The sequence below is a fragment of the Camelina sativa genome, chromosome 15 (assembly GCF_000633955.1).
Source record: "Camelina sativa cultivar DH55 chromosome 15, Cs, whole genome shotgun sequence".
Taxonomy (NCBI): Eukaryota; Viridiplantae; Streptophyta; class Magnoliopsida; order Brassicales; family Brassicaceae; genus Camelina; species Camelina sativa.
The window spans coordinates 25808119-25821668 of NC_025699.1; the positions used below are offsets into that span (position 1 = coordinate 25808119).

Consider the following 13550-nt stretch of genomic DNA (forward strand, 5'->3'; position numbering starts at 1 on the left):
GTCAGCAAGGATGAGAGTGAGCTTAGTAGGCTGGAAGTCTGTCATTCCCAGGCTGAGTGCTACTGATCTTGGCATTAGGTTGACACTAGAACCAAGATCACAAAAAGATCTAGCAAATCTGTCAGTGAAGATAGTACAATCAAGAACAAAGCTCCCTGGATCAGGAAGTTTTTCTGGGATCTTGTTCTGAATGATGGCACTGACTTGGGCTGATATCATCATAACTCCTTGCTCAGCATTAAAATCCTTGGTTACCATCCTCTTGACATATCTCCTAAGCATTGGAGAAGTCTTAACAGCATCAACCAAAGGCAACTCAATAATAAGCTTATCCATCATGGCCTTGCACTTAGCATCGTCTAGCTTCTGTTTTGACTTCCTTGGATTCTTGGGGAATGGAACCTTAGGTGTGTAGACTCTTTCTGCAACTGGAGCAGGAGATTTCGCATTCGCAGTTTGTGTCCGTGGCTGGTGTCGATCGACACCGTTTTTTGGGATTTTGTCCGAAACTTCGCATGGTTTGGGTGCCGACCGATTCCCATGTGTGTCGGTCGATACTGGCTCAGCAGAAACATCCTCTTCATCGTCTATATCAATCAACTCCTGTAGATCATCAGTTTGATTCTTCTGGGGTGTAGGATGGAGTTGTTTGCCACTTCTCAAAGTCACTGCATTGCAAGAATGTTTAGGATTTGATTCAGTTCTTGAAGGGAGATAACCTTCTTGCCTTTTCACAGACCCAGCAGTCTGCGCAACCTGACTTTCCAGCTACTTGACATGGATGTTCAAAGCTTCAAACTTCCCATTAAGATCAGTGTAGACATTATCCAGCTTCCCATTGAAAGTCACTGTCATTTGCTCTTGACCTTGCAAAAGCTGCTCAAGCATAGCTTCCATCTTACTAGTCTCAGCTGACTTAGGAGGTGGAGATTGATAAGAATTGTTGCCATAAGTCCTTGTGAATCCACTGTTTTGTTGCTGCTTATGATATTCAGGTTTGGGTGTGAAACCATAAGAGTTGCCCTGAAAGTTACTGCGCTGGCTGTTTCCACTGTAAGGTCTGCTANGCAGGAGATTTCGCATTCGCAGTTTGTGTCCGTGGCTGGTGTCGATCGACACCGTTTTTTGGGATTTTGTCCGAAACTTCGCATGGTTTGGGTGCCGACCGATTCCCATGTGTGTCGGTCGATACTGGCTCAGCAGAAACATCCTCTTCATCGTCTATATCAATCAACTCCTGTAGATCATCAGTTTGATTCTTCTGGGGTATAGGATGGAGTTGTTTGCCACTTCTCAAAGTCACTGCATTGCAAGAATGTTTAGGATTTGATTCAGTTCTTGAAGGGAGATAACCTTCTTGCCTTTTCACAGACCCAGCAGTCTGCGCAACCTGACTTTCCAGCTACTTGACATGGATGTTCAAAGCTTCAAACTTCCCATTAAGATCAGTGTAGACATTATCCAGCTTCCCATTGAAAGTCACTGTCATTTGCTCTTGACCTTGCAAAAGCTGCTCAAGCATAGCTTCCATCTTACTAGTCTCAGCTGACTTAGGAGGTGGAGATTGATAAGAATTGTTGCCATAAGTCCTTGTGAATCCACTGTTTTGTTGCTGCTTATGATATTCAGGTTTGGGTGTGAAACCATAAGAGTTGCCCTGAAAGTTACTGCGCTGGCTGTTTCCACTGTAAGGTCTGCTACCTTGCTGATTTCCAAACCGTTGTTCTTGATTCCCATAGACATAGTTCACCTCTTCTTCCTCATGATTCCCTTGATCAGGTTCTGGCTCATATGTCTCAACTTCAGCAGCAAAATGAACAGATTTCTTACCCACAAGGAGATTATGCACTGAATCCAGCTTAGCATTAACAGAAGCTAACTGGTTTGAATCATATCCTCCATGTAATCTCTTCCTTTCAGCATCTGCTCTCTTAGTACTATTGCTAGCAGCTAAGTTCTCAATCAACCATTCAGCATCTTCTGGCATTCTTGTCTTGAAATTCCCATGACTTGCAGCATCTAAAGCCAACTGATACTCCCAGTCACACCCTCTGAAGAAGATACTTAGCAGTTGAACCTTGGAGAAACCATGGTGTGGACAGTCTCTTTCGTAAGCCTTGAATCTCACCCAAGCTGCTTTGAAAGCTTCATCTGGTATTTGCTTGAAAGAAGACAGCTTGATTCTCAACTCATCTGACATTGCATCATCATAGAAGTAGTTTAGGAAGGCTACCTTGACATCACGCCAACTTGTCAATGATCCAGCAGGCAGCTGTTTCAACCACTGAGATGCCTCTCCTGCAAGTGAGTAAGGGAAGAGTTTGCAGAAGATGTAGTCCTCAGTCACCCCATTAGCCTTAATGCTAGTCACCAGATCCTCAAAATGCTCAATGTGGTCCAAGGGCTTCTCATTGGGCAAAGCAGAAAAAGGTCTCTGCCCAACTAGTTGAAAGTACGCAGGTTTCAACTCAAAATCATTCATCTGGAATGGAGGAGGAACAATAGCGGACCGGTTCTCATACACTAGATCAGCCCGGTTGTAGTCAGCAATGGTCCTGATCAGATCCCGGTTGTGCTCCTGTCGTCGAACAGGGTTTTGGACGTGGTTGGCAGCTCCACGTCCGTCTGCAGGAAGGGGGTGTCCGTCTGTTCTCACGTTTAAGTTTTCCCAACTCTTGGTTTGAAAGATTCACAGTAGGACCAGACTTGTTGCTCCTTGTGTGAGGTCTAGGAGGCATGCACCTGAAACACCAAAGAGAAGAAAAACAAAAATGTGTAAGTAGAAAATAAAAAGAAAAGTTTAGACGAAATTAAAAACTCAAATCTAATGGTAGAATCAGAGAGTCCCCGGCAACGGCGCCAAAATCTGATAAGCTCAAATTAATCCCTAGAGCTACTCTCTCAAACAAGAGATCAATTGCAGAACTTAGGGATCGAATCCGCAGAGACTCAAGATCAAACACAATAGATAATAAAGTTTTGTTATTACGCTAAACAAGTTAATTTAATAAATGAAAAAGCAATGCAAATATTTAAATGAAAGAGTTGTATATTCAGAAAATCGAAAGAGTTAAGCCTAGGGAATTTCTCAGAAAATTATGAAATATTAAATCAGATAAANATCTGGAATGGAGGAGGAACAATAGCGGACCGGTTCTCATACACTAGATCAGCCCGGTTGTAGTCAGCAATGGTCCTGATCAGATCCCGGTTGTGCTCCTGTCGTCGAACAGGGTTTTGGACGTGGTTGGCAGCTCCACGTCCGTCTGCAGGAAGGGGGTGTCCGTCTGTTCTCACGTTTAAGTTTTCCCAACTCTTGGTTTGAAAGATTCACAGTAGGACCAGACTTGTTGCTCCTTGTGTGAGGTCTAGGAGGCATGCACCTGAAACACCAAAGAGAAGAAAAACAAAAATGTGTAAGTAGAAAATAAAAAGAAAAGTTTAGACGAAATTAAAAACTCAAATCTAATGGTAGAATCAGAGAGTCCCCGGCAACGGCGCCAAAATCTGATAAGCTCAAATTAATCCCTAGAGCTACTCTCTCAAACAAGAGATCAATTGCAGAACTTAGGGATCGAATCCGCAGAGACTCAAGATCAAACACAATAGATAATAAAGTTTTGTTATTACGCTAAACAAGTTAATTTAATAAATGAAAAAGCAATGCAAATATTTAAATGAAAGAGTTGTATATTCAGAAAATCGAAAGAGTTAAGCCTAGGGAATTTCTCAGAAAATTATGAAATATTAAATCAGATAAATTAATTAAGGTTCAGGCAATAAAAATCGGTTCTAAATAATCAGTTCTCACTGTAATTATATTCTAAATTTAAAACCAGAAAATTCAAATCTCTTTGTAAAATTCTAAGTTAAAAATCAGCTTTAAGAACATGTTTAGATAAGTTCACAGAATTATNCGTCTGTTCTCACGTTTAAGTTTTCCCAACTCTTGGTTTGAAAGATTCACAGTAGGACCAGACTTGTTGCTCCTTGTGTGAGGTCTAGGAGGCATGCACCTGAAACACCAAAGAGAAGAAAAACAAAAATGTGTAAGTAGAAAATAAAAAGAAAAGTTTAGACGAAATTAAAAACTCAAATCTAATGGTAGAATCAGAGAGTCCCCGGCAACGGCGCCAAAATCTGATAAGCTCAAATTAATCCCTAGAGCTACTCTCTCAAACAAGAGATCAATTGCAGAACTTAGGGATCGAATCCGCAGAGACTCAAGATCAAACACAATAGATAATAAAGTTTTGTTATTACGCTAAACAAGTTAATTTAATAAATGAAAAAGCAATGCAAATATTTAAATGAAAGAGTTGTATATTCAGAAAATCGAAAGAGTTAAGCCTAGGGAATTTCTCAGAAAATTATGAAATATTAAATCAGATAAATTAATTAAGGTTCAGGCAATAAAAATCGGTTCTAAATAATCAGTTCTCACTGTAATTATATTCTAAATTTAAAACCAGAAAATTCAAATCTCTTTGTAAAATTCTAAGTTAAAAATCAGCTTTAAGAACATGTTTAGATAAGTTCACAGAATTATTAATTCAAATCTCTTTGTAAGAAACAATTATGCTCATCAATAGTTTAATCAGGAAAACAATTATATTCTCATATCAATTTCTTTCCCTAAGATAACAATTCTAAGTGATCAATCAAGAATTATTGTGAAGAACAACCAAGGATGAAGATCATGAAAGATTAAGAACCCTAAAAATCTCAGATCTAATAAACCATAAAAACCCTATGAAAAATCCTAAACCTAACAAGCAAATTACTCAGACATGTTTGATGAAGAACAAATTATATTTCTGAATAACATGCAATATATATTAAAAAGTAAAAGAGGGAGTTCAAGAAATCTTCTCTCTACAACGAATTCAGATCTATCTCTCCCAAAAGCTCTCAATATTCTTTCTCTCAAAAACTGCTAGAAGATAACTTAAGGGTTTCTAAAACCCAAAAACAATATATATACATACTAAAACACGTCCAGAGGCTTATGTTGCAATTGTAGAAGACTTTGGCCAAAATTGTAAAATTTCCAATTCTTGTTCTCTCGTCGGGTAAACAGGAGCGTCGATCGATGCCCCTTTAAGTGGTGTCGATCGACGCCTTGACTCTGATCCGACTCCAACTTGATTTCCTTCGGTAAAATGCTCCAAAATGATCAAAATTGTTCTATATTGCTCCATCCGTGCCAAAATCCTAGATAACCTGTAAAGACTCAAAAACAACCTAGAAACAAATCAAAAGACTCAAAAGCACACTTATATCATGGTTAAAAACCGTAAAAACCATGATATATCACATATGAGATGCACTGGACATATCATTAACTTTTGATAGTGAAGGATGGACTGACTGAGATTGATTCAAGTATGACTGCAATCCGCAATGGAATCTCATATGCTAGAGGAGGACCAAATAGGAGGAAGTCATTTAGCTGAGAGTAGATTTTGGTAAGTTTTCAAGAGGAAGTTTACCACTCGATGTCTGCACTAGATGGAATTCGACATTTTGATGTTGAATAGGGCGTTAAAGTTCAAATGAGCATTTGATAGGATGCAGTTTGAAGATAAGTTGTATTATGATCATTTCTTAGAAACTGAAAATGGATTGAAAAGGATTGGACCTCCTCAAAGAGATGATTGGCGTAAGGTTGAAAGGTTAGTGAAGTTTCTCCAAGTTTTCTATCATGCGACATTGGTTGTATCTGCATCTACGACTATGAATGCATACAAGTGTTATGGTGAGATAGTTAACATAGCAGTCAAACTATCTTAAGTTTTTGGTGTTAATATAAACTTATCTCTCAATGCTTGTAATTGTTTTTTTTTTCAGAGTTTGAAAGTGATTCAGAAGGACCTTAAGTTATTCACATGCCAAAGGGAAGATGCAAAAGAGAAGTGAATCAAAGAATGAAAGAAACTGTTCTGGAAGATTTCAAGTTGATTTTCTCTTTAATTTCAAATACTTGAACTTCTTAATCGTTTGTATAATGTTTTGGAAGACTTGAATTTCTTTTTTCTTTTGCTTTGAACATTTGACATTGCATTTAAGTCACCTTTGTAAGCATTTGACATTGCATTGCTTTGAACATTTGACATTGCATTGCTTTGAACATGATCGGGTTTTGATCGGGTTATGAACAATCCGATCGGGTTTTTCGGGTTTCAGGTATACCCGAACAAAACCCGAATCCGAAGGAACCCGATCCGAACCTGACCCGATAGTATATAAAATCTGATCTGGTACTATAGGTGTAAACCCAAAAACCCGAAAACCCAAACCCTATCGGATTCGAGAACCCGAATGCCCAGGCCTACTCTCACGTCTTCCTCCTCAATCTAGATGCATCGCACGATATCATTCGTTAGGCTTTTTAGGTCATAGACTTTTTCTTGTCCGACAAGTTATTGAGTTTTAGACTCATTTGTGAGTCATTTTTTTTTGTTTTAAAAAGGAGCTTGTGTTCGCGGAACACTTAAAAGAGTCACCCTACCGAATAACTTGATTGTAATTGAAACATTAAAGCAATAAAGAAGATGAATTGTGGTAAACATAGTTGTTGTTATGCATTGAATTTATTTTTTAATTTTTTAAATTAAATATCACAAAGGAGGAAAGAGATGATGACCTCTCACCTCCAAAAACTATACACAAAAAAAGATGATAAAATGGTTACGTGTTACACTAATTCACCATTTATCCCTATATCCATGCATAATACTATACTTTTTCCTTTTCTTACCGGTACAATTTCATTTTCAGCTTTGTTGCTTTTGAATATAAAGTCAAAAATATAGTTCAGTTTAGTTATACACAAATTTTTTACTATTAATTTATCTTAATTTCTCATTTAAAAGTGTTGCAATTAATTGTTATTGATTTGTTGTGTATCCTTTTAGAAAGCCCCTTTGTCTCAAATCTCAATAAGGTAGAACAATGTATAAATTCAATGTTAGGATCTATATGTATTAATAGTATAAAATCAACAAAAAAAAATCTTTCACTTACACATGTATATATTCAGTGTTAGGATCTATATTGTTTACTTTGCATTTAATAACTTTTTCCAAAGGAAAAAAAATAAAGATCACTAAAGTTACTTTTCTTTTCATGGCAGAGAGGATAAATACAGTTTCTCTTCTCCTATATGTTATCAAAGCTATAACTCAAAACTAAACTGAAAACAGAAGACCTCATGGCTCCGCCGGTGAAGCTTCCGTGTGAATTAGAGGAAGACATACTCTCTCGTCTCCCACCTCACTCTCTTGTTCGGTTCAGAACCGTATCTAGAAAGTGCAACTCTCTTTTCAACGACAAGACTTTCATCAACGATCACTTGTCTCGCTCCCGTCCCCAGTTCATCCTCTTGACCACTTCCAAGATTTATTCAATCAACATCATCGATCACGACAGCATCGATCCAACGATAGAGGTCCGTGAGATACCCTCCTTCTCTTATATTCCAAACCGAGAAACAAATTACAATCATAAAACCATCGTAACTACTTGCGATGAGTTCTTGCTTTGTAACTATCAGTTTGTAGAGAGCTCTCTGGAATCCATGGTTGAGACAGGTTAAATGGATCGAGTACGGGGATAAAGAGTTCTGTGTTTTCGGGTTAGGATACGATAATACTAGACCCGAAAAGGTATACAAGATCTTGGGCTATTTATTTTGTCACCGTAAATTCTTGAGTGATCAGAAAGTTGGGATCTACGAGTGTGCTTCCAACTTGTTGAGGTTTATTAATAGACCTGAGGATGACGACTTCCCCATATCTGAAGTGGCTAAAATATCAAATGTGTCCTTGAATGGAAACTGTTATAGAATTCGATAGATCTGATTACGCAATCGATGAATGAATTGAATCAAAGAATAAACGAAATCGAGAACAGAAAAGAAAGAACACACGCGGTTTACGAGTTCAGGATCCAAACCGGAATCCCTACGTCTCGCCGGAGTAAACCTCCGGAATCCACTAGAACTCTGTGAAACAATCTTTAGGTTACAATCGCTCAGAACCTCTCTCTCTCTCTCTTCTCCTCTCACAATCTCTCTCTAACGATCTAACAACCTCGATCGAACTAACTCAACCAGAGAAAGAAGAAGAAGACGATATAAAACCCAATAGAGAGAAAGACCGTTGTGCCCTCCCGAGTTTGTTACAACTCTCACAACGTAGCACGTGACTCTCACGTGACAACTTCCTCATTAGAGCTCGTGTAACCTTCTCTATCACCAAGAAACTTTTCCACACTTAAGCTTTCCTGAAGAATATCTAAGTCACTTCTTCAATTCTCCACCTTGACTTTGATAATCTTCTAGCCTTTCATCTAGTACTTGGATTCCCTCTGGTACCTGAGCTACACCGCCCAGCTATGAGCTTCACCGCTCAACCTTGTGAGCTTCACCGCTCAGTTATCAGTCACCCGAAGCATCTCCAATGCTCCCTGAAACTTATCCACTGGTACAACCTTAGTGAAAATATCTGCCGGATTGCACTCACTTGCAATCTTCACCAACTTAACCAAACCTTCACTTACGATATCCCTAATGAAGTGTAGACGAATATCGATATGCTTGGTCTTCTCGTGATGAACCGAGTTCTTAGCAAGAGCAATAGCACTCTGAGAATCACTATGAACCTCCACAAAACCTTGTGGAAAACCAAGCTCTCCAGCCAATCCCTTGAGCTAGATTGCTTCCTTTACCGCTTCAGTGAGTGCCATGTACTCCGCCTCTGTAGTGGAGAGAGCAACCACCTTTTGTAATTTCGACTTCCAACTGATAGTGTTGCCTCCTACGGTGAATACAAACCCAGTAATAGACCTCCGATTATCTGTATTGTTAGCATAATCAGAGTCACAGTAACCCCTTAACAAGAAATCATCCTGCTTCCTGTAACACAACTTCTTACCTTCCGAGCCTCTCATATACCTCAAGACCCATTTGACTGCTTGTCAATGATCTTTCAGAGGACGGCTCATAATCGACTTATAATCCCCACTGGGAATGCGAGGTTTGGTCGAGTGCCTATCATCGAGTACATGATGCTCCCAACTGTGTTCGAGTAAGGCACAATCTTCATCTTTTGAAACTGCTCTTCAAACTCTTCATCTGTTGCCGATCTCAACTTAAAATGAGCTCCCATAGGTGTCTCGACAGACTTAGCTTTATCCATTTTAAATGTCCGTAACACCTTCTTCACATAACTCTCTTGTGAAAGAGTTAGCACACCTGCAACCCGATCTCGAGTGATCTCCATGCCTAAGATCTTCTTAGCATCCCCTAAGTCCTTCATCTCAAACTCACCACTCAGCAATTCCTTCAACTCCTTAACATGCGACTTACTCACAGAAGCAATAAGCATGTCATCCACATATAAAAGCAGATAAACATAAGCTTGATCATCAAACTTCTTCCAATACACACAACTGTCGTAAGCACTTCTAGCAAATCCTATCTCCACCATGAATTCATCAAACCTCAAGTTCCACTGCCTAGGAGACTGTTTTAAGCCATAAAGAGACTTCTTAAGAAGACATACCTTTTCTGGAAACATTTCATCTTGGAAACCTTCAGGCTGAGCCATGAATATCTCCTCATCCAGATACCCATGCAAGAACGCAGTCTTCACATCCATCTGCTGCAATTCCATGTCAAATTGGACCACCATAGACAGAAGATACCGAATAGACACATGCTTAACCACTGGAGAAAATATCTCTGTGTAGTCTATCCCCTGTCTCTGAGTGAAACCCTTGGCTACTAGTCTTGCCTTGAACCTCGGTGCCTCTACTCCAGGTATTCCTGGTTTTCTCGTGAACACCCATTTACAGCCCACCACTTTAACTCCTTTAGGTTTGTCTCCAAGATCCCAAGTATGATTTTTACGCATTGACGACATTTCTTCCTTCATAGCTTCTAGCCATTTCTCCCAATCCGCATCCAACATTGCTTCCTGATATGACTTTGGTGCGTCTTTACCATCATCTTCAATGTAACACGCATAGCCAACCAGGTTCGACTCGTTATACTTGGGATTATACTTGATCGTCCTTTTAGCTCTATCTCTGACTAATTGATAGTCACTGAGATCTACTTCCTCATCAGACTCAGTCTCGTCACGGTTTCCTTGTTGATCATTCTGATCTAACACTGTTGAATCTGTAGTTTGAGAAGCTCCACCTTGAGTGTTAATAGATTGATCAGCTCCACCTTGCACTGAAACATCTAGACCATCATTCCCAGACCCTTCTCCTACAGAATCAGAGACAGAATCATAGATTCCAACTGGCATTCCATTCTTCAGATCTTTATACAAGACTTCTTCCCTGAATACCACATTTCTACTAATGATGCATTTACCTTCCTCCAATAACCACACCTTATACCCTTTCACTCCTTCAGGGTATCTCGTGAAAATACCTTTCTTAGCTCGAGGATTTAACTTCCCCTGATCCGCATGCACATAAGCCAGGCAGCCAAATCTTTTCAACGAACTCAAATCTGGTACTGCAGAAGTCCATTTCTCCTCAGGTAGATCAAAACCAATTGCAGTTGACGGAGACCTATTGATCAAATAAACTGCGGTTGACACAGCTTCTGCCCAAAACTTCTTCTCCATACCACTTTCACTCAACATACTTCTCACCTTTTCCATTATGGTTCGGTTGAGTCTCTCTGCAACTCCATTTTGTTGTGGAGTATAAGCACAAGTCTTATGCCTCACCACTCCTTCTTCCTTACAGAAATTCTCAAACTGATGATTGCAATATTCTAAGCCATTATCAGTTCTTAACTTCTTGACCTTCTTGTTAGATTGAGTCTCGACCATTTTCTTCCATTCAACAAACTTCTCAAATGCTTCATCTTTCCTCTTGAGGAAGTAAACCCATACCTTCCTTGAATAATCATCAATGAATGAGATGAAGTATTGACTATTACCAAGAGATGGAGGATTGTGAGGAGACCCCCACAAATCCGAGTGAACATATCCCAGCTTCTCCTTAGTAATATGTTGTGCAGGAGTAAAGCTTACTCTATGATTTTTCCCATACACGCAGTCCTCGCAAAACTTCAACTCTTTAATAACATCTCTGCGTAAGCAACCCTTCTTAACTAGGACCTCCATTCCCTTCTGGCTCATGTGACCAAGTCTGCTATGCCACAATGCTGTCTCATCCTTCGAGACCTCGGATGAGTTCACTTCTCCTACTTCAGCTCTTCCCTGAAGAATATACAACGTATCTCTTTTCTGTCCTTTAAGCAATACAGAACATCCCTTGATCACCTTGAGAATCCCATTCTGTGACTTGAACCAGCAACCCTTGTCTTCTAAAGTCCCAAGTGAGATCAAGTTTCTAGACATCGTAGGCATATATCTCACATCAGTCAAAACAACATAAGTTCCATCTTCATTCCTTATCTTGATATTTCCTATGCCTTCGACTTGAGCGTAAGTGTTGTTCCCCATTTTTACAACACCGGAGCTCAGTACTTTAAACTCAGAAAACAAATCCCTCCTTGGAGACATGTGAAAAGAACATCCAGTATCTAGAACCCATTCACTCGCAGCATTCCTCGTCACTAACAGAGACTCACCTTCAGCCATCAACACCATAGCTGCATCTTGCTCTGTCCCTGATTTAGCTAAACCCGCTTCTGCTTTTTCTGAACCTTGAACCTTTCCTTTGTTCTTGTCTAGCCATTTGTAACACTGCTTCTTGAAATGACCTTCCTTCCCACATATCCAACAGACTCTCTTACCATCTCTCGACTTAGAACGAGATCTTCCTTTACCTTTTGGTGACTGATTATAATATTTCACCTCTGATCGTCCTCTTGCAAAGAAACCCTCAGCAACCGTTTTACCATTCTGAGCTACCTCTCGTTCTTTATCTCTTGCTGCAACCATTACATCATCCAATCTCAACTTCTCTCTACCCGTACTATACTTCAACGTCTCAACCAAACTATCAAACCTAGCTGGCAACGAACTCAACAAGATAATTGCCTGTACCTCATCTGAAACCTCAACCTGCAGATGATTCAGATCCGCAACAATCTTCAAGAAATCATCTATATTATCATCAATCTTCTTATTTTCTTGCATCTTAAAAGTGTAGAAGTTGAGTTGCGAATAAACCCGGTGCGGAAGAGAAGTCGGCATGAACATCTTATCCAAAGTAGCCCAAGCTTCCGCTGCAGTCTCACATAGCTCAATGTTTCTTAAGACCTTATCTGCTACATTCAAGAATATTACATTCTTAGCCTTATCACACCTCTCTAACCTCGCAGCATCCTTTGCCTCTCGTTTCCTTTTCTTCTCCGGATCTTGTAACTCCTCTTCGGTTAGATCGGGAACCGGAGGTTTAACTGCCAATACATCCTTTAAACCGATGACACTGAGGTGTGCTCGTATCCGCGTCTTCCATAGAGAGAAATCTCCTGATCCGTCAAACACCGCAATCGGAACTCCAGACATCCTGTAATCACCACCACTCTATCGCCGGAACCTCGCTCTGATACCACTTGTTATAGAACTCGATAGATCTGATTACGCAATCGATGAATGAATTGAATCAAAGAATAAACGAAATCGAGAACAGAAAAGAAAGAACACACGCGATTTACGAGTTCAGGATCCAAACCGGAATCCCTACGTCTCGCCGGAGTAAACCTCCGGAATCCACTAGAACTCTGTGAAACAATCTTTAGGTTACAATCGCTCAGAACCTCTCTCTCTCTCTCTTCTCCTCTCACAATCTCTCTCTAACGATCTAAAAACCTTGATCGAACTAACTCAACCAGAGAAAGAAGAAGAAGACGATATAAAACCCAGTAGAGAGAAAGACCGTTGTGCCCTCCCGAGTTTGTTACAACTTTCACAACGTAGCACGTGACTCTCACGTGACAACTTCCTCATTAGAGCTCGTGTAACCTTCTCTATCACCAAGAGACTTTTCCACACTTAAGTTTTCCTGAAGAATATCTAAGTCACTTCTTCGGAAACATCTACTGGATTACATGGAGTAGGTCTGAGACTAATGAGTACTACTACATCCGAATGTTTGATTTCGCGACGGAGAAATTCAAACCATTATGTCTCCTTCCGTGTCAAAAGAACCCTCATATTAATGAAATTATCCTCGCGGTTTATAAGGGAGATCGGTTTTTGTTGTTAGAGCAATGCGGTGTAACAAGGGAGATTGGGATATGCGTAACTAAGGAGAGGATTAGTAACAACAGTGGGGATGGTGGCCGAGAGGGCGTGGTTTGGATAAAGTTCATGACCTTGTCAACAACTAACTTACCAAAGCTATTTAGTGAGCATGTTTATCGCGCTAGTTACTTCATCTATGAGAAGACCTTAGTCATGTGTCGTGGCGACGACGAAACTGGAGTGGCTTGAATCTATATCGTGAGGGAAGATCAGTGCAAGAAGATTCAAATAGGTCCTCGGATTGGTAAGTGTTGTCATTGTGTTTATACTCCAAATTTGATCTTGCTTCCTTTATTTGGAGGTTAG

At 39.9% G+C, this 13550-nt stretch overlaps 1 pseudogene; it reads left to right on the forward strand.

Moving 5' to 3' along the window:
- LOC109129164 lies at window positions 7114-13550 on the forward strand (annotated as a pseudogene).